This window comes from Miscanthus floridulus, chromosome 11 (assembly GCF_019320115.1).
Source record: "Miscanthus floridulus cultivar M001 chromosome 11, ASM1932011v1, whole genome shotgun sequence".
Classification (NCBI taxonomy): Eukaryota; Viridiplantae; Streptophyta; class Magnoliopsida; order Poales; family Poaceae; genus Miscanthus; species Miscanthus floridulus.
The window spans coordinates 73,104,503-73,131,908 of record NC_089590.1 but is presented as its reverse complement, the minus strand read 5'-3'; positions in this window follow the sequence as shown (position 1 = coordinate 73,131,908).

Here is a 27,406-nt window from a genome sequence, read left to right as displayed (position 1 = left end):
GACTGGAGCTCTCCAAACCCCGTGACTCGAGTCATCAAGGTAACACAACCAAACCCCCTCTATTTCTTTATTTAAATCATTCCATACATCCATACGCGCATTCATTCCATACACCCATGCCTCCCGGACGATTCAAGCCCTGAACCGCTCGGGGGCTCGAGAACTAAGCATCGCACGTGCAGCGAAATGCATCACAACGCTCCGTGTTGCGTCACGAAGCGGCAGTTGCCTCATTTGACATGAGCAACAACAGAGCTAGGAGAGAAAAATGCAGATGAGCCCCGTGCGGCCCTCACCTAGTCTGGCAGACAGGGTCATCTCAACCTTCTCGTTCGATCCTGAACCTCTTGCCAAGCCCACAGAATCTCCATCGAGAGGAGGCCGTTAGGTCACCCGGGTCGGTCTTCAGAACGACCCAGGCATCTACCGGGTTGCAGGTAAAGGAGCAGTGGAATGCCATAAGAGGGTTATGCCGACCCCGTCATGAACGATGGACCCGGATTCCACTCGATCATACCCGTTAGCGAATCCACCGAGCGCGCCACTTGAGCCCGAGCGATCGGGACAAGTGACAAAACTCAGCCCCTTCGGTTGTGAGGAACCGAGGACGGGGTAACACACACAACTCACACCGACCCCTACTAAAGCCCAACAGGGCTCAGGGGCTCTAGACACAAAACGCCTGGGTCTGTGACCCCGAACTCGCCCCATCCGGTTACGCTCCAACAGCACTCCAAACACCTGGGTCTATGACCCCGATGTCGCCCCATCCAGCTATGCTTCGACTGCGCTCAAAAAACACCTAGGTCTGCGACCCCAATCTCGCCCCATCCGGCTACGCTTTGACTGCCCTCCAAAACGACCTAGGTCTGTGACCCCGAACTCACCCCAACCGACTATGCTTCGACTGTACTCCAAAGCGCCTGGGTCCATCAAGAGTCAAACATTCCATCGTTCAATCACAGTCACAGACTTAATTTCATAATTAAAAAATCACCTGCTCCGACGTTGTTGGGCTGCTCCTCGCCTGGCCGCTGCTCCCCACCGCGGCGCTGATGCGGACTATGCCGCCTGGCGCCTACAGCCTGCTCACGGCCGCCCAACGCTGTGCTGCTGCCGCCTGCCGCCCCGCACCCCTCGGCCCTCGTTGAGGCGTGCTGGGCCTGGGCGTGCGGCGTGCTGGAGCCGCCGAGGAGCCGCGTAGAAGCAGGCCGCCGCCTCCGAGTCTCGGGAGTCGCCGATTCGGCACTCAGGACCTCAGGCCTAGCTGCCTGGGTCGCGGACTCGCGGCCAGGAGTCGCGCCGTGCGCCGTCCGCTCGGGAAAGGGAGATACGAGATACTGAGTCGCGCCGCCCTCGGCTGTACGCCTGTACGGGAAGGGGAACGACATTACGCCCTTACGGCTTACGGGAGATATGGTTTCCTTTCATTTTTCGTCAATTCGGCTTGGGCATCTAAGTTCTAACCAACTGAACTATTTCCCCTTTTGGCCCAACAAAGAATAGAGGCTTTTTATTTTTTCTTAACCTTAACCTCTCCTACCTAATATATATATGCATAAAATTTTAAGAAAGAGCTTAGGGACGACTCCAAGTACCCAAGATTGATAGGGGGCTCGAGCCCCTCAGCCCCACCGTTGCTCCGTGGCTGGCTAGAGGGATTCATGGCACCACCGTGTGCTCGCAGACAAAAAGGCTGCCCGCTGCCGGCTCGCCTGCACGTCTCGTGTCTCGCCTGCTACGCGGCCACCCATGGCTGCTGCGCGTTGAACTTTCAAAGCCGATCTGTTTACGTTCCCGGACTCGGCCCGGCCGTCTGGTTTTTTAGTCCGAATAGATTGGGAGGTCCTGCGAGTATTCAAAGCAGTATGTACACCGTACGCACGCATACGTCGTCCGATTCCGATCGTATAGCATTTCAGCGCCAGCTAGTAGTAATTGCTAGAGTAGTATGTACTACCTTGAACCCGTTCGACTGCTATTGTTTTGGCTGAGCTGGCAGGACTGCTGGTCAGCCAATAGTGTTTAATGAGGCAGTTTCAGTCGAGAAAGCAGCCGGCCCAGCCATGGCTGGACACAGCAACATTAAATGTCATTCAAGCCCTTGTTTAGTTCGCGGAATTTGGAATTTGGGGTTACTGTAGCATGTTCGTTTTTATTTGACAAATAGTGTCCAAACATTGACTAATTAGGCTTAAAACGTTCGTCTCGCAATTTCCCACCAAACTGTGCAATTAGTTTTTCTTTTCGTCTACATTTAATGCTCCATGCACGGGCCGCAAACATTCGATGTGACAGGTACTGTAGCAACCTTTTGGACTTTGGGGTCCAACTAAACAAGGCGCAAATTTGAAACTGTTGTAACTAAATCAATTTAAATTCTGGCGCCAAACAAGGACCTAGTTTCATACATTACAAGTTCAATAATCCCCACTTCAATCCAACAGTTGACAAACAAGTTTAATAATGGTTACTTATGAATACTACTAAAAGTTTCATACATTACAAACATGGACCTAGTTCAACTTCGAATATTGGACAAGTTTACATACAAGTTCTTACATGCCTTAATAGGTTCTAAGCATAAATAGAAATTACAGTCCAGTTCAATATTCCATACAACAAATTAATACAACATAGCACTATCTACATATTGGACCATTCCAACGTTATACAGTTAGGCATACATGCAACATTTACAAAACTTGTAGCCTTCATCAAGCCACTAAACAAACTGCACAGACAAGTCATGCACTTTTCAGCTCGACACGTCCACATGCAACCTGCAGCTGCACATACACCTTCGTCTTCGTTTCTTCGCCTGCATGCACCAACAAGTCTCATACATATAATTGAAACCACAGTCCATCTATCTTTAACTGAACTACTTTGCATGTTAAATTAAATCACCTTTGCTGAATCATTATCCCCAGAGAGCCAAAGATATGAACTCCCTCATTGCTGTCGTACTATTATTTGCATTGAGATGCACCCAACTGGACAGTGGGTACGTACGTGAACCAACTCCATGCTCACACATCCACAAAAAATGTTCATTGCAAAGCATGATATAATCATCATCGAGTGCTTTTCCCTCTCGCAGTAAGGTACCCCTTCCAAAATGTGCCAACGGGCTTTCAGAACCCCAAATGTCCGTTCGACGACATTGCGGAGTCTCGAATGAGTCAAGTTAAATTTCTCCTGTCGAGATAATGTCTCAAGGTCTAAGCCCCTGAAATCATCCAGATGGTACCTTGTATTTTTGTATGGACCCATGTAGCCATACTCCTGCGCATATCCAGCATCCACTAGATAGTAGTGTCCTACAACACAACAACCAATTGCACAATTAGTTTTAATTCTGTGCCCAAGCAACTACAAAGTTGGTCCATCAATTGCATGCCAGTAATCACTAACCGTGTGGTGGATGCGGAAAGCTTGGTTCCTCCCAACAATCTCTTAGGACCGACATGTCATGCACCGACCCCGCCCTTCCGGCACCGACAAATGTGAAGCGCATATCCATGTCGACAATGGCACAAACGATTGTCGCGTTTTGAACGGAGATTGTAGTGCCTGGCTTCAGGTGAAAGAGCACGATGAAGTGGAGGACGCTGCCAGTGTGTGGAGCGTTGAGCAACAGTGGTTCGCACATGCAGGAAATCGCTGCAACGTTAGTAAAGAGCATCAGTGATAGTTCGAATGAGAGCATTGCACTGTGAAAAACAAGTGATTTCAGCGACTTGGGAGGCAAAACCGTGGTCGGCGCTCGGGGTAAACCTGCAACACGAGGACGTGGGGGTCAGATCCAGACGCAGGTGACGACGGCGGCCTTGGATCCGGGGATACCTTGTTGGTGGCGAACAGGCGTCGATGGCAGTGGGTTGTGTGAGGGATGCGGAGCTCACGATCACCGCGGAGGGTGTTGACGGCGAGGGGATGCCCTCACGGTGTAAGAAGGCGGGCCAGGAGGGATTCGCTGACAGTCATCGGGGCAGGCATGGTGAAGCGGCGCTCACGACGGCCGCGGCCCGCGCGGAGAAACGAGGATGAGGGGCGAGCGAGCGCAAACCCTAGCCATACGGCGAGCTAGGGAACGAAATGAGGGAGGGAGCAGAATGCGACCGGGCAGTAGACTTTTAGGTCAGCCGATCGGCTAGACCTAGGCTACCGAACGGATGGGCTGATGTAACACCCTCGGTGTTACACCCTAAATCATTTACTAAAACATATCTTGAGCATCATGTTTATGTGTTAATGCATGTGATAGAATGTGTAGATAAATTTCTTGTAACTGAAAATGGTCAATAAAAATATTAAACGAAAGTTGATTCAATAGTTCATGTATATTAAGTAGGGTTTAAAACTAATTTTTAGTGAACAGGAATGCTATAGAACATGTGTGTGATACTTAAATAAAGTTTAAAGTACAAACTTTGTAGATGACAGTGAAATACTTGATGTCAAAAAATGATATTACTAGCTAATATTTCTACTAGCCCAGAAATTGCAAATTGAAATCAAGTTCTGTTCAAAAACTTAAACAAAATTCCAAGTCTGTCAATAGTTAGACATTGCTATGTTTAGCAAATTATTTTGAGAGATTGTGTTAAGGGGTGGTGCAGTGTTATAGCTCGATTTGGTAGTCTCATATGGCCTATTGAGTACGATGAAGATGGTTTAGTTCTAGAAGCAATCGTTTAGTTTTTATGGGTGCTTTAAAATTCATGCACGACACAGTCTCGGGCTAGTTGGCCGCATGGGCGTGGTCACCACCCTCCAGCACTCGGCATCACCGCGTTGGTCGTGCGTGCGTGCGCTGCTGCGAGCGGACGGCCATGGCTGCTCGGGCCTGGCTGTGGCCTGGCCGCCGCTGACTCCTGGCGCGCTCAGCCGCTGTTGCTGCTGCTTGCGCAGCTAGGCGGTGCTACCTCCAGCCCCGTCGTGCTGCCATACTACCGCCCGCCCCACGTCATGGCGCAGCCGCTGCCGGTCCTGTCGCCTCACCATCTTGTTCATGCCTCCCTCTGCATCTCTGAGCCACTATCGACCCAGTTCAAGGCCGCCACTACCACACGCACATGGCCGAGCTCACCGTTGCCTTGTCATTTAAGACACTGCGGCGCGGGCCATGCCAGTCATGAACGTGCGTGCCTGTCTGCTTGCGCCTACGTGTGGGTGTCCAAGATCTCGCCGACCGCATCCCGCCAAGGCAAGGTCGAGCCGAGCCCACCTACTGTGCCCCGTCTCTCTCTCTTTCTTTCTTTCTCCCTCTGTTGTCGCCATGAGCCACACCATCCAATTTACCCAGCGAATGATCACCTCCATTCAATTCAGCGCATCCACGGCTTTACCATCATTACCTCTCGCTGCCTGACCCCACCTAGCTTTGAAGCAAGCACGACCAAGCTCCAATTTTGGAGTTTCCCCGTCGCTGTGCTGATAAGGCCGCGTCCGACCGTGGATGTCAGCAACCCTCCTACCATATCTCCCAAGCTAATTCACTTGCACCACCAGCATCACCTTACCTCCCTCTCCACCCTGCGTGCCTTAGTCGAACCACTACTACCTCCCTGTCATCGCTAACATGACCGTTCTGCTGTGGTGCACCATCGCATGGCTCGGCCGCATGTGGTCAGCCCTTCTCCACCATCCTTCGCCCCAACTATCACCTCGGACTAGTCTAGGATAGCCTCCTGATGCTCACATGCTAACCAATTAGGCTTGTAGCTACCCCAGCCCACCAGAATAGTAGCATTGCCATCACGGATGGCCACGCGCTGCTGCACCCTTCCCAAGCCAGGCGTGTCACCCTGCACCACTGCTTAGCGTAGCCACTCGGGTCAGAGATGGTGATCGGCCTGTTAGGTGGGCCCGTGTAGGTCCCAGGTGGCCGGCGTAAGCGCCTAGTGCCATCGCTCGCCACGCCGCCATGCACTGAGTCATCGGGGGTGCGTGTGGGTGAATTAGGAAAAGGCTAGGGGTTAAGTGAGAAGTTCTGAGAGGGGGAAATAGTGTTAGGACTTATTTGTAATTTGGAAGAAGTTTGAGGTCTCTTTTGCAAAGTCGTCGATGCGCACAGGCTTTCCTCGGCACGGGTCGTCTCTGCATGGGCCGTCTCACGTGGGCCGCACTATGGGCCGCCGCGTGCTCGCGCACGCTGCGTCGTGTGGTCCGCGGTTGTGGGCCGCGCGGGAGAATTCATTTTTCTTTTTCATAAGGAATTAGAAATAGTTTTCTAATTTAATTTTTGAGCTAATCTTTTATAAATCATATAAAATCATGTAGGTGTCCAAAAATTGTGAAACGAATTTTGTTAGGTTCCTAAAATTGTGCTCTATTTGTTAGTGTATTTAGTTCATATATATACATGTTGATACCAGGAGATATTAAATCATTTGAGAGTGCTCAATATTATTAGGTTAAATGTTATAGGAATTTTTTGTGGTAAATTGGTGATAGCTTTAGCCCTAAAAATTTTATAGTAGCATCGTGGTATTATTATGTGCTCACTGTAATTTTTGTAGCTTTAGAATAGACTAAGCATTAGGGTAGTTAAATGCTCTTTGTTTCAATATGTATTAAATCATTAGTTGAAATAAAGATATATCCTTCATTTGTAATGCTAGATGTTTGTTAGTTGAACCCAACACTTTGCTTGGTAAAGATGATAGTTAGCTTAGCACCTTAGTCATTAGAGCTAGCTTAGTAGCTTAGTATGCGTATTCTTTTTTTAAGAGTTGTTGCATAAATGCTAAGTGTTGCATCACTATCGTATGCATGTAGAGAACGAGTTGGCGGAGATCATGACCACTGGTGATCATGAGTTCAAGGAGATCGTCGAGGAGTATGAGGAGGAGATTCTCGTGTAGGAGGAGGTTCTAGAGCCACCACTGACTGACTCAGCTGACACCGCACCAGCCCAAGGCAAGTCCCCGGTGCATAACCCTTATTTTTTATAATCACTGAATATATATATGTGTGATGTGCATTTACGTTATATGATTCTATGAAAACCACATGTATATATATAACTGTCCTATGAGTCCTACTAGTATAGGTTTCGAGTAGCTGCTATTCTTAGGTTTTCAATAGCGTGGGTAACCTACCGTTACTCACAATAGGTGATTATTATTACTCTCATAATGAAATGATGAAAGGAAAAATGGAGACAGGGTAGGGATATGGTATGGGTATTGGTGTGTGTAACAGGTTGTGTCCTGCGGCCAATAGGCTTAGCTTGGTTACACTATTTTCCCTGTTAGTGTTGATTAAGGACCGCCCGTTGCTGTGGATGGTAGTCAGGGTCATAGACTTATTATCCTGAGCACATACTTGCTTATGGGAGCAGGAAAAGGATCGTTATGCTCTTATCGTGGGTTCTGGCTCTTTCTGGACCAACTGAATGGGAGGCGGGGAAAGGTAGAGGTCTAAGCACCATACTAAGACTGGGTCTCAAGTGTGGGGGACTTGGAGTCCAAGTTTGGACGGGGACCTGGACCATGTGATAGGAGTGGAATGGGTTGGTCTTGTTTGTGCCTAGGGTACAAACAGGGCGTGTGTTTTGTGGTACCCAGCTAGGATACATTGGTTCATGAATCGTTGTGAGATGGTATGACTTGGCTATGGTCTAGCACCATAGTAAGAACTGGAAGATGAAAGATAGTAAAATGGTTTTGATGGCTCAACCCTTGCTTAAAAGTAGAGCAGGTGCTTACCTGGAATGGTTAGCTAAGGAAACTATTCTCACTAGTTGGGGTAAGTCTTGCGAGTACATTGTGTACTCAGGGTTTATTTTACCCCTGTTGTAGGTGTAGCTTGAGGAGTAGCTCTTGTGTGGAGGATTCTTCTGGTGGGCACAGATGGATCCTTGTATTGTTTCCGCTAGATACTTATTTTCATTCCGCTGTTTAATTATCGCACTCTGAACTCTGGTATTGTAATAAATAATTTTTAAGAACTCTTGTTGTATGAAATAGACTAAGTATTGTAAGCTTGTACTCGTTATTGGATTCTAGATGTAAAACGTGGATTGTTTCGAGTTCTCCCTTAGGGTGTGCTCGATGAAACTGTTTGATGTAGCTCCCTTTCGAGGTGCTTAGTGTCTAGTGGAAGACGAGCGCCTCCACAAGCGTGTTATTTCAGGCAATTCTGCCATAGCTGATCAGCCCAGCCAAAACCAGCCCAGCAGGCCGATTTTAGCTTAGCCGAACAGAGCCCTTGTCCGAAAAGACGATAGAGGAAGCAAGGAAGAAATCTCTAGGGAGTACTACATGGCTCCATCTTCGTATTCTGTTTGAGTACTACTAGTAGTACCAACCTTGGCCACAATTTTTTTAAGAGAGAGAGAGAGGAACCAAGCTTGTCCAGTAGGGTGTATTTACTCAATGGAACCCAAATCCTTGCCAACTTGACGTCTTCTGGTGTAACACCCCAGGTGTCACAGAAGCCCAAGATGTTACTAACGTCCCTTCCCAAGCATGAAAACTCGGCATCAAAACCCCTTCATCAAAGTAAAACACAGAAGCAATGACAAGAACAAAACTATGATTAAGATAATTTTTGCCGCTATATTTTTTAAAGCATGAAGGATCTCCATGACTGATAAACTAGTTTATTATAGCAAGCCAAAAACATCGTTATTATCTCTAATAGTGTGTGAAACAGTGAAGATGTGTCGCTCATTCCCTCCCTTCAAGCAAAGCATCCAAATCAAGCACCTGAAAAATATAATGGGGTGAGAATAAATCTCAACAAGCAAACTGTCTGAACATGTCATTCAAACTACTATTTAATTAGACATCAATTTAATCATAGAATAATACTTGTCATTATTATAAATAAAATGTTCATGATAAGATTATTAATCCGATAAAATTTCCATAAAGAAATTAAGGATATGATATAAAATAAATGAACGACCACCACATATGAATAAGACAACACTCTTCATATTATAAATGAAACAATACTCCTCATATAAATAGAAACAATCCTCCTTATATTCATTTCATTCCAACATAAAACTTCAATATAAACAAAGTTCAAAGTGTGCAAATGCAATGCATATGTATGTCCACTGCCATCATACCCAACAAGGTATGAAGATGCATCATATCCCTCCTCGGGCAACGTACAATGTTGTACCAGTACGGTCATGACCATAGGTCAACGACATAATCCACAAGAGCACTCCGGAATAGTCATATAACTTTCTCACCGACCTGCCTCAAGAGCACTCTAGAATAGTTATATGACTTTCTCACCGACCTGGCTCAAATGCATATGCTCATGACAAGAATGCACATGATGCAATGATATGGTGCAACTAGTGCAACTGCATAAATACTTAGCACATATGCCACATATATCCACCATTATAAAACATAACACTTACCTCATGATGATAGACAATAGACAAAAGATTCAACAATGAAAATCATATATAAATTACTTTAAAGGATAAGTGATTTCATAGTTAGTTATATCATCTTGCTTTCATTCATGTTATGACAGGGTGTAGGTAGAATAATTATCATGTCAAGCTGTAGCAAACCACCGCTACGTTTACTTGCCTTCATTGAGGATCATGTTTGCTAAGAATGATCCATAAGCATACCACCTATTTTAGAACAATGATCTCAGCAAAAATACTCCAAATATCACTCATAAACAATATATGAAGTGTTTCTACGTTCAAACCAACAACCGATAAAAACAGCCCCACTTGACCCCGATAAAACAACAGTAGTGCTGTTTGTGATTTTTTATCTTTAAAACCACAATAGCAATGATAGCAAGTAAGTACTCCACAAGAATCTACACAGAACAGGCTACAATTTTGGTATTCAAACAAAGTTCAAGTTATGCAATCTACTATTTTTCAAACAGCCTACAAACTGATAGACATGTTCTGTCTTTAATAGCATATACATTTTAAACAAAAACCGTATCTCCCAAACCATCCAACCAAAACTTCTGAAATTATGTCATAACATAGAAAATTCCATTCTCTATGACTTTCGTATAATGAAGATTTGCAGTAGAAGGCATCTAACACAACGTAGTTAAGCTTTGAACAGGACTGCCAATTTCCAAAATTCGTATATGGAGTTATACTTAATAAAAAATTATGTTCTTTATCATTCTGGAAAGCTTATCAAATTACATACAACTTTTGTTCATATATAAATCTTCAATTCAGCAAGTAAGAGGGTGTAAAAGGCGTTAGATCTAAACTGCTCTGAATTTTTGACAGACTTGTACAATAGAATTCAGAATTTCATATCTCCTAAACCATTTGGCCTGAAATCTTGAACTTGGACTTCGTGGAAAGATATTTGAGTCCTCTACAACTTCTTAGTCCAATTGAAAACATAATTCAGCCTCTAAGATATCCAAAACTGTCAAACAATATAAACTGCTTGCTCTAAGAACTGCATAAAAACATGGATTCAAGGTCTAACACTGAAACTTCACACCTAATCCTTTCCTACCACGATTTACCACAACAAATCCACCTTAAATCAAGTCCTATGGCAACGGATCAAACCTCACCTAGGGTTTCCTCTTCAAGAACAGTGAGAATAAGTTGGGGAATCCACCGATCTAGAACCTCTCCTTGATCTTCTCTTCACCCTCGATCTGTTTTGCTATCCACCTTAGAGTTTCTTTCACCTTTGGAGAGGGAGATTAGAGGGAATAAGGTGATGCCATAGTGGAGGGGAAGGAGATGACGTGATGAGGAGGGAAAAAAAGGGAGGACGGCTGTGAGAGGGGAGCGGGGCGAGTTACTGTTCATGTGACTCTTTCTCTCCCTACATCTTCCAATGATCATAGCCTTTTCATCTTAGCTCTAAACGACGCATATGAGTAGTCAAACGAAATGTGTTTGACGAGCTCTACGCATCTATGGTCTCTGATCGTCCATCCGAGTAATGGACAAAAAACATTTTTTTGCCACTCAATAAAGCTCCTGTCAATACATTTACCACTTTGCATTTTCTAACACACAAAACGTATTCTGGGTGTTACATTCTACCCCCTTAAAAGAATTCATCCTCGAATTCCTCTACTTGTAAGCAAACAAAAATTATAATACTCTTATCAAGAGCAACAATTACCTGGTAGCTTGGCAAGACCTCGATGTATGAAGCGAGAAATCACTATTGAAAAGACAAAAAAAACACTACCAAAAACACCAGCACCAAGAAATGACGCCCATATGCTCTAGAACAATAAACTCAAAAATTCAGATTCTCTATAAACAGTAAATGCTTGAACTCAAACTCAAGGTCTCAATAAAGACATTCCCATATCAAAGAGGTGAAGAAAAAATCTAGCACCACACTTTCATATTTTTTATGGCTCATCCGACAACAGCAAACTAACATGTAAATATCCACCACAATTGTCAAACTTTCCTACCACACCAAAGAACAACATGGCAAAGTGTGCCACAAATGTGCCTTAAACACATAGCTTACTTCTAAGACAAGCTTAAAGTGGCCCTTCTAAAAAGCTGCCATCTGACATCCTCGATAAAATGGTAAAGCCATTGGATGTTTCGTTCCCTGATAAAAGAAACAAACTATGAAATTTCATAAGCTCCAATGGAATAAACCAGCTAGGCGCTAGACATTATCATCCTACGAGCTCCAATTACTTGATAAAGCAACATCTAGGGAACAACCAACTACAACTTAGTGACTATACATCACACTTAATTGTCCTAGAGGACGTTACCAAACTTCTGGTTAGAACAATCATCAATCAGATAATGATCCATGACTCCATGGGTCAACATTTGCCTCAGACGAGCTAGTAGCTTGAAGTGGCACCATGAACTATGAAGCACAAATTCGTGCCAAAACTAGTTTTTCTTTATACACCGTAGACTATGCATCCATCTATGAGCGAAGACAACACATTTGCTTCCTTTCACCTCAAAACTTTTTCTCATGGAATGAGATCGACTGGCATGGCTACCAAACTCTTAAAAGATGCATACATCAAAGGGTCAGGTGTAACCTTAGCTAGTCTCCATAGTGACAAACACTATATCAAGCTTGACCAACTTGCCAGACAAACACAACAAAGAGAAACCTTGATCCAACCTACAAGTTTGTCTTTGCCTTATAGGAACAAGCACAAACATATATGAATAACAAGTAAAGCATCACTACACTCCAACCCATTGAGCAAAACAAAACTATCAGCACTATTTTTGGCTAACAGTAGCATAATTTTTTGATATTTATGTGTCTTTAAATATACAAAAGCAATGATAGTAAATAAATACATATTCAAAAACTACAAAACAAGGTCTACAGCTTTCATGAAGACACACTATTTTTATTCTGAACTTAAGCATGCCTAAACTTCAGTTGAATTCAGACAATGAAATCTACCCTAAATTCTAATAGCCATTGGTTGAATATTGATATCTATTAAACCATTTGTCTAATAGTTATCAAACTTTACCAGATCATGGAGAACTGTGTTATATAATAGTTTCATTCTATAGACACTTTCGATAAAAAGTCATCAAGATGTCCTAATCAAGGTAGTAATATCGAACACAGAATCTGCCAGCAGAAACTAACAACCCACTTCAAAAGTATAGATCTAAAGTTATATTTTAGATATAACAGTGTATTATGCACCGTTGGAAAAATATTAAAAACCTCTACAATTTTGGTATTCATTTGAGAAACTAGTTTGACCATTAACATCGTCAAAAACTGAATCAATCTACTATTGTTTAGAACATCTTTGAAGTAGCAACCGCCACACTTAAAAAAAACATAACTCCTAAACTACATTGCAAAAAATCATGAAATTTTACGAGCAGACGTATCTAGGAAAACTCTATAACTTTTGTATTCATAGGTTTCGCAAATTTGGCCTCTAACAAAACCAAAAGCCACAACCAACCCGTACTGCTCAATCTAAAAATCCAGAATTATGTGTAGCGATTGATCTGACCTAACGATGACTTAGATATTCAATTATTTAGACTTGAACATTACAACGACAAACTTGGATCTATAAGGAAAAGGTTGGGGACATACACCTGGAACTTACATCGCCTAGAACTTGTCATAGCCAGATTGACCAAGATACCACTCAAGTTAAAATTACTTGTAGAAACATAAAGCCAAAACCACCATTACCGCACAAGTGGGCATATTCACCAAATGAAAGCACACAAGATGGAAATCATATATCACAAATTTAAAGAAAGAAAACAGTAAAATAAGCAACCAATCAACGCCAACGCCTAAGGGATCATGTGTGATAAAGAAACCCACTAAGGAATGTACACAAGTTGAAAATGATATATCATGTTTAGAGAATGAAATTAGTTAAGTGAGCAGCCGGACAACACCCATGACTAATGGATGAGACAAGACAACTTCGCGTCTTTGAAGAACTAAAACATCATGTTAATCATGACAGACTCACTAAAATAAAACATAAGGCTTAATTCAACCAACTCCTCCACCTTTCTATTTATGCACTAGCAAACAAATATGATTTCTAGAGCTTATGGACTACTCCACTTAGTTAACCAAAAACATACTCAAAACCAAGGCATAGTGTAACACCCCGGGTGTTTAAATACTAAAACCTGACATGTCATCATACGCATTGCAAAGCATTTAGCATTTGGTGAAAACTTTGAGATGCATACACTAAAACAAGTTTATATTTATGTGGTATGTGTTGAATTGTATTGTTTGACTCAAGTTCAAAGTTTGCTTGGATTTTTAAATTTTCGAGAAAACCCTGATTTTCAGCATTTAAATCCTACCCTGAAAACTCATTTCAAAATCTAAGAATATTTTGGGGTTGAGCCCAAAAGCAAAAGTATAGACCTTGACAAGTTATACAAAGTTTGTTTTTGGAGTTTTCAAAGTTGTTATGAAAAATTTGGAGTAATTCGAAAAGGCGTAATTCGTTAAATTTCCCCTATTCGAATTCAAAAGTTCATTTCAAAATCTAGACCGAATTTGGGGGTGGTTATAAAAGCAAAGTTGTAGAACTTTTGATTTTGAACAACTTTTATTTTTGGAGATTTTTGAGTTGTTACAAAAATTTGGGAGTAATTTGAGTTTCAAACTGGATGGCAATTCTGTAATATTGATGAACAGTGTTCACCGCTCTTGCTACATGGCCGGTGACCGTCTTCGGCGTTCCAGGCGCACGTGTGGCGGCCTTGGCTTCGCGCTGGCGTGGGAAAGACTCCGCCGTGGCTTCTCCTTTCTTCCTTGGCCGTCCTATAAAGCTCTGGAGCAGTCGCCGTTCTTCTTTTTCCCTTGCTCTGTTTTTCCGTCGGCCTTACACATCTCCGGCGAGCTCGCACCGTTGCGGTAGTGCTCCACCATCACAGCTAAAGCCAGTTCTAGCTCCGTCTCCTTCTTGCGCATCCACCCAGCCAACTGTGGTCGACTGATTTCGCCGAGAACTCGCTGACCACGCTCTTCTTCCTCGCGGCCGGCAACATCTCCGTCGTGGCAGCGCCGTCGTGGCCAGCGCTCTACGATGAGCCTCTGACCTTGTGGAGCCTTGTTTCAGCTTCTTTGTGATGCCATGGTGCTTTGTGCCTGGTTGATTAACCGTTTTGTGCACCGCAGTAGCCGAAACATCGCCGTCGTCGTGGCTTGCTCCGCCGTGGTTGCTGTGAATGTCGACCCATCTCTCCGTTGGTCCTCCGGCTCAGTCATCGACTCCAGCGTGATCGGGGTGAGCCCCTGAGTCTTTCTAGGCCATTTGTTTAGTCGCTACCGGCCTTGTTTCACCAGCATAACGCCGCCGAGCCGCCGTGTCTGTCATGGCCGGTACCGTGCTCATTTCATGCCGCAATCGATGCAACTAAGGGCGTTAGTAGGTGCACTTAGTCGTGGGGAGTATGTTGGTGCAGTTGCCTTCGCCATTAGTCTCATCGGCGACGGGGAATCATCGGTCAGCGCCGTCGCCGTCGCGGTCAAAGCCAGAGGTAGAAGATGACATGTGGGGTCGGGTTGTCAGCGACTCAGTGTTCAAAATGGATTTTTCTATTTTCAGATTTGAATGAATAGTGTCTGTTTTTGTTATTTTTGTGTAGATTTATTTAGAGCTCCAAAAATTATGAAATTTTTTGTGTGACTTCTTTGTGATGTACGATATTTAAGAAAAATATGAAATAATGTTTTTCAGTACATTTTAAATGTGATGAAAATTACTCAATTTATTAATAAATGGATTTCCATGATTTTTCTAGGCTTATTTAATTGTCCAAAAATTATGAAATTTGTTTTGTCACTTACTTATCATGTAATGAACATTTACAAAAATTTTGAGGTCAATTGGAACAAGTTGATTTATTTCATAATTCTTAATTAATTAATTAATTCATAAAAGCAAATAGTAACCTTTAGTGATTTAGGTTTTGTTTGCATTTTTGATTGAGTGATGTCCTTGGGTCATTAGTTGGTAATGATCCTTGGCAATTGATGTAAGTAGTACGAAAAAGATTTGGTTAGTTTGACTTGTAACTGTACCACGAAGGAAAGTTGTATTCAAATTGTTAATTTTTGCATCCATCATCGAGCATCATGTTTCGTATTCCGCATCATGTTAAACATGGCACTGTTACTACGTGTAGTGAACGAAGGTGAACACGTAGTAGTTAATCAAGTTGCGCAGGAGGTTAATCCGTCTGTTGAGGTCGGATCGAATACTTGTGAAACGTCGCAGGAACCAGACTTTTCCGTCAACGAAGGCAAGCCCCGGATGCATACAACCTTACCTTGTATTTTACAAATTGATTTCGCTTTTGCTTCTTTTTACTGCATTAAGTGATCAGGAGTCAAGTGAAAACCAAATTGGTACATTACCAACCTTGTTATTTCATATTTACCATATTACCAGTTTTAAATTCGTATATGCCTAGTTTTGCTTAGCTATGCTTAGAACGATGAAAGTCGGGTGATTACCTGCCACCTGCAAGTTTCAAATGGAACCTTGGTTACTTATGTTATCATGTGATATGGGAATGTGGAGTAATAAATCTAGACCGAGCGGACTCGGTGTGTGAGCCACAAGACATGGAGGTCTTGTGAGCGGGTCCTTTCCGTCTATGTCGATTAAGGTCCGTACCGTTGTTGAATTGCATGAGGTGAGACTTTGTAGTACTAACCACATACTCCGGTAAGCCTTTACTCGGCTATTCTATTATGAGAATGGCTACTCGCGCAGTGGGAGTGGAGAGATGGCGAGAGTAGCTTGTACCCACATGGCCATGGGCTGGAATGGTGGAGTACTGTATTCTCGGGTGGCGCGGACCCATTCTTGTTTTAGAGGATCCAAGAGTAGGTTGGTATATGTAGGTCGGGGACCTGCATATGTCGTGTTGTCTGGAATCCCTAGCTGGGCTTAATCGGTTCGAATCGTCGTTGCTCCTCGGTTATGGAGACTCAACTCACTATTCATCATCGTAGTATTAATAACTGGAACTTGAGAATGGTTTGTGAAGGTGTTGGATATGAAGTTTCATGATCTCATTACGGATCGTGTCATCTTCGTATATGATTTTATGAAGTTTTAACTGTTGAAATAAAGAATTTTGTTAAAGAGCTTTTACGCAAAAGAACTTTGATTATTGTTAAAGCCATACCTTGAATCCCATGAGCCGACATTCCTGAGTTCTATCAGTTTTATTTCGGTTAAGTCTTGTTGAGTACTTTTGTACTCAGGGTTCATTGACCCCTTATTGCAAGTGAGGCTCATGAGCAGATCTGTTTTGGATCATGCTGCATGACGGTTGTTCCTTGTGATGACGATGAGAAGTAAATGTGTGGCCCTTGGGCAGGGCAGTTTCATTGTGTGTTTTGTATTATATTATAATGCCACTCCACTATTTCGTTTTGTAATAATCATCAAACTTAGTTATGAGGTTTGAAACTACCGTTTTATAAATTATGTTATTGTAAGACTTTCGTTGTTTTTACTCTGGTGTAGATATTTGAATAACTGTTGTAATACTGCAATGACTCTGTAACATGATCCTGCTCGGAAATTATGGATGATTCGGGGTTCCCCGAGGACACCCAACAGTCTTCTTAAGTTACCGAAAACATATGCACAGATGTCAAAGGTCGGTGGGCCCTATAATTTAGGAGGTTCTGCCACAGAATGGTATCGGAGCGATCGTTACAAAGTCTTTGTTGTATTGTTTTACAAAAAACTTCAAAATAATTTGGGACAAATATATATAACTTGTTAATTTGGTCCAAATTGCTTCTGACTTATCTTATTTCTTTCTCACCATTCCTTATTTGATTAAAAAGGTTTTATGTGGTGGAGTAGTAATCTTACTATGCCCTATATAAAAACAAATGTTGTTTATGTGCATTATAAACTTTGATGTTTTTGTTCGTAAGAACGATTCATGCATCATGATTAATTTACTAGTTACTTCCTTCACCTCTGAGTCTAGAGTTGAGTAGTGAGTCTGGTTTGAGTAATGTAATCCATCATAGCTGCTCTTTAGACTTTGATCAAATGATCTTACTTGGATTAAATTGGCTTCCTACAGTATGGCTCATACCAAGATGACGCCCCATAAGTCCACTGGACTCAAAGGAGTTCCTCGTCACCAACTTGCCCCTAGGAATGACGGTGCTAGCAGTAGCAGCTCTAGGCCTGATCCCTAGGCAGAGATACAGAGGATTTCTGCAGAATTAGCACAAGCTACTAGAGATAGGGCTTTGGATGCTATACAGGTAGGAGAATTACAGGATCAATTGAGGCGTCTCACCACCACGCACAGGAACTGCGAAAGCATGTTAGTTCATACGGTGGAGGGAAGGAATGAAGCATGGCATAGGGAAAATGTAGCTAGAGCTAGAACTCATGAGCTAGAATTCTATGTAGAAGATTTAGAAGAACATAATACCTATCTACATGAGGAAGTTCATAGGCTTAGCAATCTACTAAATCCAAATTATGAACCCTAAGCTAATGCAATGGACCCCGGTGTCATCCTTGCCGATGATGATGAATCAGAAGAAGAAGATGATCCTAAAGAATTAGTAATGATCAATGAAAGTGATGATGAAGGCGGTAATAATTTCGGAATGGATACCGAGCCTGAAGTTTGAAGTAATCAAGGAAAGGAGTAGAGTTGTATAATAGTTAATTCTAGTTAAGTTATGTAGTCTTGTTTTGGTACTCGCGGGTTTGTGTTTATATTAGTAAACCCTATGTAATGTGTCTGGAGTAAGCTTTGGTGCAATTCAATAAAGACTTGTGAATAAAGTTTGGTTTGTTATGAGCAGATGCGTCGTACGCGGGGTTCGTATATTCCTAGAACTTCACAAGATGAGGATGGTATTCTAGATCAGCCACCAGTTCCAACAAATCTGGCTGATGCTATAACCGCACTTGTTAATGTGACGGCCAAAAATTCTCGTTTGCTTCATGAGATAGCTCAGAGTAATCAGAATTAGATACACGGAAACCGTGGTCACCACCATAACAGACAGGAGGCTACATATGTTGATTTTATAGACACAAGACCACCGGTGTTCACCAAGGCAGATGAACCATTGGAGGCTGATGACTGGCTTTGAACCATGGAGCAGAAATTTGATCTTATTCCATGCATGGAGTATCAGAAACCTGCGTTTGCCACTCAGCAACTTAGAGGAGCAGCAAGTGCTTGGTGGGCAAACTTAGTGGCTATGCAACCAGCTGGCATTCCAATAACTTGGGCTGAGTTCCGTACTGCCTTTAGAGCCCATTATATCCCTGAAGGAGTTATGGCTATGAAGCTAGATGAATTCCTTGCTTTGAAGCAAGGAGATCAAACAGTGATGCAGTATGTGGGAAGATTCAATCATCTGTCACAATATGCATCTGAACATGTCAATACGGATGCCAAGAAGAAGAGGTGGTTTATGAGAGGTCAGAATACCAAGCTGCAGACAATGATGACAACTTGTACTAATGTCACTTATCATGAGGCAGTAAATATTGCAATTGCTTTAGAGGCAAAGTATTGGCAGCATAAGGAGCTCAAAAAGAAAAAGAGTATGCCGTCTGGATCTTTTGGGGGGAAATCAGAAGAGGCAGAGGGTGATTTATCATCCAGTACATCATAATCGTCCTCCTTATCGTCCGCCGCAGTCTCAAGCCGGGCAACAGTCAAATGTCCGTCCTGCTATAACCTACCCAAATTCATAGTCGACCAATGCTCCTGGTGGCAATGCTCCAATGTCCTAGGGTCACAATTATCCGTGTTACAATTGTGGAAGGACTAGTCATTTCTCTAGGGAATGTCCATATCCTAGGTAGGCTAATCAAAATTATTAGAAGGCCCCTGCCAATCAACAACTGGGTCAGGCACCAAACAAGAACCCCAATCAGAATGCTCAGAAGGGCAAAGATGAGAGAAAGACAGGACAGGTGTTCTATATTCAAGCTGGAGAAATTCCAGAAGGGGAACCAGTGATGATGGGTATGTTTCCTGTTGCCAATTGCCCTGCAGTTATACTTTTTTATTCTGGCGCATCGCATTCATTCATCAATAGAACATTTGTCGTGAAGTATGAAATTTCAATTGGGGCAACAAAGGAAAGTTTCTTTATACAGTCACCCGAGGGACGTCTGTGTACTAAGAAAATGGTATACCAGGTACCCGTAAACCTGGGTGGGCATATTTTTCCCACTACCATGATTATCCTTAAGGATCAGGATATAGATGTAATCTTGGGAATGAATTGGATGTATCAGCATAAGGCTGTAATAGATGCTTTGAATAGAACTTTAAGGGTAAGTTTGCCTAATAGTACTTCTCAACTTCTCATCCAACTTCCAACCTTAAGAAGATCAGTGGGCAAGATTTGTGCAACTACTGTCAAAGAAATTAGAGATATTCCGGTAGTGTGTGAATTTTCGGATGTGTTTCCTGAAGATTTACCCAGTCTACCACCTGATAGGGATGTACAGTTTAACATAGAGTTGCAACCTGGAACAGCTCTGATTTCTCAGAGAGCTTATAGGATGCCACCTAAGGAATTGGCTGAGTTGAAGACTTAGTTACAAGAATTAATTGAGAAGGGGTTTATCCAACCTAGTTCATCACCTTGGGGATGTCCGGCAATTTTTGTGAAAAAGAAAGATGAGACCCTGAGGTTATGTGTCGACTATCGTCCATTGAATGAAGTGACCATCAAGAATAAGTATCCCTTACCTCGGATAGATCTACTTTTTGATCAATTGGCCGGAGCCAAAGTTTTCTCCAAGATAGATTTGAGGTCAGGATATCCCCAAATCAAGATAAAGCCTGGAGATATTCCCAAAACGGCATTTACCACAAGATATGGATTATATGAATACTTGGTAATGTCTTTTGGTTTGACAAATGCTCCAGCTCATTTCATGTATCTGATGAATTCAGTATTCATGCCTGAGCTAGACAAGTTTGTAGTGGTGTTTATTGATGACATCCTAGTATATTCCAAGAATAAGAAAGAACATGCAGAACATCTCAGAATTATTCTGACCCGCTTGAGAGAACATCAACTATATGCCAAGTTCAGCAAATGTGATTTCTGGCTTAAGGAAGTACAATTTCTTGGACATGTCTTGTTAGCTAAAGGCATTGTAGTTGATCCAAGCAAAGTGAAGGATGTGCTTGATTAGAAACTGCCAACCATAGTTCATCAAGTTTGAAGTTTTCTGGGTTTGGCAGGGTATTACCATCGGTTTATTCCAGATTTCTCTAAAGTATCAAAGTCCATAACTAAATTGTTAAAGAACCAAGTCAAGTTTGTCTGGTCATCTGATTGTGAAGAGGCTTTCCAGACTTTGAAAAGATTGTTGACTACTGCACTAGTATTAGCCCAACCTGATATCGAGAAGTCGTTTGATGTTTATTGTGATGCTTCAGGTATTGGTATTGGATGTGTGTTGATGCAAGAAGGCCGAGTCATTGCTTATGCATCCAGGCAACTTAAGCAACATGAAGAACACTATCCGACTCATGATCTGGAGTTAGCAGCTGTGGTTCATGCTCTGAAGATTTGGCGGCATTACCTGCTTGGTAATACGTGCCATATGTATACAGACCACAAGAGCTTAAAGTATATCTTTACTCAGTTAGAATTGAACATGCGACAAAGAAGATGGTTAGAACTGATTAAGGATTATGACTTAGAAGTACATTATCACCCTGGTAAAGCAAATGTGGTTGCAGATGCTCTCAGTCGCAAAAGTTATTGCCATTGTCTGGCAGTGAGAACAATGGGTTTGGCTTTATGTCAAGAAATGGAGAAATTGAATGTAGAAGTAATTCAACAAGGTAGCTTGACCAACATAATCGTTGAAGCCACTATACGAGATCAAGTTATTGCTGCTCAGAAGGAAAACAAGGGTATAGCCCATATCAAGGAAAGAGTCAAGAATGGAAAAGCGGAATGATTTAGCATAGATGATGAAGGTGTGCTATGGTTCAAGGATCGCCTGGTGGTACCAAAAGTTCCTGAGTTGCGGCAGTCAATTCTAGAAGAGGCACATGCTACTAGGTTATCTATCCATCCAGGAAGCAACAAGATGTACCATGATTTGAATCAAAGATTTTGGTGGACTAAAATGAAAATAGAGATTGTTAGATATATAGCAAAGTGTGATACTTGTCAAAAGGTGAAAGCTATACATTTGAGGTCTGCTAGTGAATTACAACCATTACCTATTCCATCTTGGAAGTGGGAGGACATAAGTATGGACTTTATTGTTGGTCTACCCAAGACATCAAAGGGATTTGACTTAGTATGGGTTATTGTAGATTGACTCACTAAGTCAGCATATTTTCTTCCTGTCAAGACTATATATCCTATGATCCAATATGCCAAGATGTACTTAGCAAGAATCATGAGCTTACATGGTGTACCAAAGACTATAGTGTTAGATAGGGGTACACAGTTTGTCTCCAGCTTTTGGAAACACTTACATGCTTCGTTAGGTACCAAGCTTCTATATAGTACAACTTATCATCCCCAGACTGATGGTCAGACTGAAAGAGTCAATCAAGTACTTGAAGATATGTTAAGATGTTGTGTTCTTAACTATTCCAAAAAGTGGGATGAATGTCTGCCTTTGGCTGAGTTCTCATACAACAATAGTTATCAGGAAAGCATTGGAATGGCTCCATTTGAAGCACTCTATGGTCGTAGATGCAGAACATCACTGAGTTGGTCTGAGCCTGGAGAAAGAAGATTCTTTGGGGTTGACCATGTGAAAGAAACAGAAGACAAGGTCAAGCAAATACAAAGTAATATGAAGATAGCTCAGTCCTGCCAAAAGAGTTATGCGGATAGAAGACGGAGACCATTGGTATTTAACAAAGGAGATTTTGTATATCTGAAAGTATCACCAATGAAGGGAGTTACCCGTTTTGGTGTTAAAGGAAAGTTGGCACCTCGATATATTGGACCATATCAAATTTTGGAGAGGTATGGAAAAGTGGCATATCGTTTGAAATTACTTGAACATCTCGCAGCTGTGCATGATGTGTTCCATGTTTCTCAATTGAAGAAGTGTCTCCGAGTGCCTGAGCAGAATGTTGAGGGTGAAGGAGTGGAACTTGAACCAGATTTGACTTATTCCGAATATCCTATCCAAGTTTTGGATCAGAAAGATCGTGTTACTCGAAGATGGATAATCAAGTTATACAAAATACAATGGAATCAACATTCAGAAGAAGAAGCTACTTGGGAATCCGAAGATTACTTGTTAGAAAAATTTCCAGAGTTTCTTGCAGCAATATAGAATAATGTTAGTTAAGCTAGGTTGATACAAATTGTGTGTTATATAGGGACCTCAACTGTTTTATGGATAGATCTTGTATGTGTTCTCGCAACACATTTCCTTTTCCATTACTTACTCTATGGCTTTGAATCTCGGGGCGAGATTTCTTTTAGGGGGAAGGATTGTAACACCCCAGGTGTTTAAATACTAAAACCTAACATGTCATCATACGCATTGCAAAGCATTTAGCATTTGGTGAAAACTTTGAGATGCATACACTAAAACAAGTTTATATTTATGTGGTATGTGTTGAATTGTATTGTTTGACTCAAGTTCAAAGTTTGCTTGGATTTTTAAATTTTCGAGAAAACCCTGATTTTTAGCATTTAAATCCTACCCTGAAAACTCATTTCAAAATCTAAGAATATTTTGGGGTTGAGCCCAAAAGCAAAAGTATAGACCTTGACAAGTTATACAAAGTTTGTTTTTGGAGTTTTCAAAGTTGTTATGAAAAATTTGGAGTAATTCGAAAAGGCGTAATTCGTTAAATTTCCCCTATTCGAATTCAAAAGTTCATTTCAAAATCTAGACCGAATTTGGGGGTGGTTATAAAAGCAAAGTTGTAGAACTTTTGATTTTGAACAACTTTTATTTTTGGAGATTTTTGAGTTGTTACAAAAATTTGGGAGTAATTTGAGTTTCAAACTGGATGGTAATTCTGTAATATTGATGAACAGTGTTCACCGCTCTTGCTACATGGCCGGTGACCGTCTTCGGCGTTCCAGGCGCACATGTGGCGGCCTTGGCTTCGCGCTGGCGTGGGAAAGACTCCGCCGTGGCTTCTCCTTTCTTCCTTGGCCGTCCTATAAAGCTCTGGAGCAGTCGCCGTTCTTCTTTTTCCCTTGCTCTGTTTTTCTGTCGGCCTTACACATCTCCGGCGAGCTCGCACCGTTGCGGTAGTGCTCCACCATCACAGCTAAAGCCAGTTCTAGCTCCGTCTCCTTCTTACGCATCCACCCAGCCAACTGTGGTCGACTGATTTCGCCGAGAACTCGCTGACCACGCTCTTCTTCCTCGCGGCCGGCAACATCTCCGTCGTGGCAGCGCCGTCGTGGCCAGCGCTCTACGATGAGCCTCTGACCTTGTGGAGCCTTGTTTCAGCTTCTTCGTGATGCCGTGGTGCTTTGTGCCTGGTTGATTAACCGTTTTGTGCACCGCAGTAGCCGAAACATCGCCGTCGTCGTGGCTTGCTCCGCCGTGGTTGCTGTGAATGTCGACCCATCTCTCCGTTGGTCCTCCGGCTCAGTCATCGACTCCAGCGTGATCGGGGTGAGCCCCTGAGTCTTTCTAGGCCATTTGTTTAGTCGCTACCGGCCTTGTTTCACCAGCGTAACGCCGCCGAGCCGCCGTGTCTGTCATGGCCGGTACCGTGCTCATTTCATGCCGCAATCGATGCAACTAAGGGCGTCAGTAGGTGCACTTAGTCGTGGGGAGTATGTTGGTGCAGTTGCCTTCGCCATTAGTCTCATCGGTGACAGGGAATCATCGGTCAGCGCCGTCGCCGTCGCGGTCAAAGCCAGAGGTAGAAGATGACAGGTGGGGTCGGGTTGTCAGCGACTCAGTGTTCAAAATGGATTTTTCTATTTTCAGATTTGAATGAATAGTGTCTGTTTTTGTTATTTTTGTGTAGATTTATTTAGAGCTCCAAAAATTATGAAATTTTTTGTGTGACTTCTTTGTGATGTACGATATTTAAGAAAAATATGAAATAATGTTTTTCAGTACTTTTTAAATGTGATGAAAATTGCTCAATTTATTAATAAATGGATTTCCATGATTTTTCTAGGCTTATTTAATTGTCCAAAAATTATGAAATTTGTTTTGTCACTTACTTATCATGTAATGAACATTTACAAAAATTTTGAGGTCAATTGGAACAAGTTGATTTATTTCATAATTCTTAATTAATTAATTAATTCATAAAAGCAAATAGTAACCTTTAGTGATTTAGGTTTTGTTTGCATTTTTGATTGAGTGATGTCCTTGGGTCATTAGTTGGTAATGATCCTTGGCAATTGATGTAAGTAGTACAAAAAAGATTTGGTTAGTTTGACTTGTAACTGTACCACAAAGGAAAGTTGTATTCAAATTGTTAATTTTTGCATCCATCATCGAGCATCATGTTTCGTATTCCGCATCATGTTAAACATGGCACTGTTACTACGTGTAGTGAACGAAGGTGAACACGTAGTAGTTAATCAAGTTGCACAGGAGGTTAATCCATCTGTTGAGGTCGGATCGAATACTTGTGAAACGTCGCAGGAACCAGACTTTTCCATCAACGAAGGCAAGCCCCGAATGCATACAACCTTACCTTGTGTTTTACAAATTGATTTCGCTTTTGCTTCTTTTTACTGCATTAAGTGATTAGGAGTCAAGTGAAAACCAAATTGGTACATTACCAACCTTGTTATTCCATATTTACCATATTATCAATTTTAAATTCGTATATGCCTAGTTTTGCTTAGCTATGCTTAGAACGATGAAAGTCGGGTGATTACCTGTCACCTGCAAGTTTTAAATAAAACCTTGGTTACTTATGTTATCATGTGATATGAGAATGTGGAGTAATAAATCTAGGCCGGGCGGACTCGGTGTGTGTGAGCCACAAGACATGGAGGTCTTGTGAGCGGGTCCTTTCTGTCTGTGTCGATTAAGGTCCGTACCGTTGTTGAATTGCATGAGGTGAGACTTTGTAGTACTAACCACATACTCCGGTAAGCCTTTACTCGGCTATTCTATTATGAGAATGGCTACTCGCGCACTAGGAGTGGAGAGATGGCGAGAGTAGCTTGTACCCACGTGGCCATGGGCTAGAATGGTGGAGTACTGTATTCTCGGGTGGCGCGGACCCATTCTTGTTTTAGAGGATCCAAGAGTAGGTTAGTATATGTAGGTCGGGGACCTGCATATGTCGTGTGGTCTGGAATCCCCAGCTGGGCTTAATCGGTTCGAATCATCGTTGCTCCTCGGTTATGGAGACTCAACTCACTATTCATCATCGTAGTATTAATAACTAGAACTTGAGAATGGTTTGTGAAGGTGTTGGATATGAAGTTTCATGATCTCATTACAGATCGTGTCATCTTCGTATATGATTTTATGAAGTTTTAACTGTTGAAATAAAGAATTTTGTTAAAGAGCTTTTACACAAAAGAACTTTGATTATTGTTAAAGCCATACCTTGAATCCCATGAGCCGGCACTCCTGAGTTCTATCAGTTTTATTTCGGTTAAGTCTTGTTGAGTACTTTTGTACTCAGGGTTCGTTGACCCCTTGTTGCAGGTGAGGCTCATGAGCAGATCTGTTTTGGATCGTGCTGCATGACGGTTGTTCCTTGTGACGACGATGAGAAGTAAATGTGTGGCCCTTGGGCAGGGTAGTTTCATTATGTGTTTTGTATTATATTATAATGCCACTCCACTATTTTGTTTTGTAATAATCATCGAACTTAGTTATGAGGTTTGAAACTACTATTTTGTAAATTATGTTATTGTAAGACTTCCGCTGTTTTTACTCTGGTGTAGATATTTGAATAAATTTTGTAATACTACAATGACTCTGTAACGTGATCCTACTCGGAAATCATGGATGATTCGGGGTTCCCCGAGGACACCCGACAGTCTTCTTAAGTTATCGGAAACATATGCACAGATGTCAAAGGTCATCGAACAATGACAAGTGCATGTGGGCCCTATAATTTAGAAGGTTCTGCCACACCTAGACATAAGGCAACTAGAACAAAATACTCTTGTAATAGAACACAACAAAACCATGACTTCATGCAAACACTTCACCCTAGTTACAAAACGCAAGCTCACATGGATGGATACAATCTATTAAACATCAAGACTGTTGTACACAGAAGGCACATGACCACATCTAACCCTCAAACTCGCTTGGAACTATACTTAGGTACTCCTCTCAACTCACCTCTATGATCAGCACAATGTTTACCTTGTACTCTATGGTAAAAACACCTAGACCATTCTAGGCTCAGGCTTAAACATCGCAACACCAACAGATAGGACAATTCACACAACAATCCACCAATCCGATATGTCAAGAGAGAATAGCTAGAGTGCACGGCATGGGGGCCAATCCACCCGTCACTCTGCTATTTCCTTTGAATATGGATAGTTGGGTCGCAACCTATCTCTCAGGCAATCCTCACTTAGCAGTGCAGAAAAAGGCATCATGGGGGGCCGCCACTCTACCCATCTACACTACCAGACTATAGCTACACTATGAGTTTCCAAAATCGTTTCATATCAACAAAAACAAATAAAACATTTTAGCATCTTCGCCACTCAAGTATTCAAATCTACAATAGCATAAAGGTATGAACGGACATCCTGGTACTCAGACAAACATATACTTGCAAGGGAAAAGTAACATGGATAAAATCATCATATTTAATCATGTACAATATATTGCAAGATCAAGTAAAGAAGATACAAACCAAGCAAATAACACTTGCACTTGATCATAATTAACAAAAGTAACAATATACAACATGAACATCAAGCAAAATAAAACACCTTAATCTCAA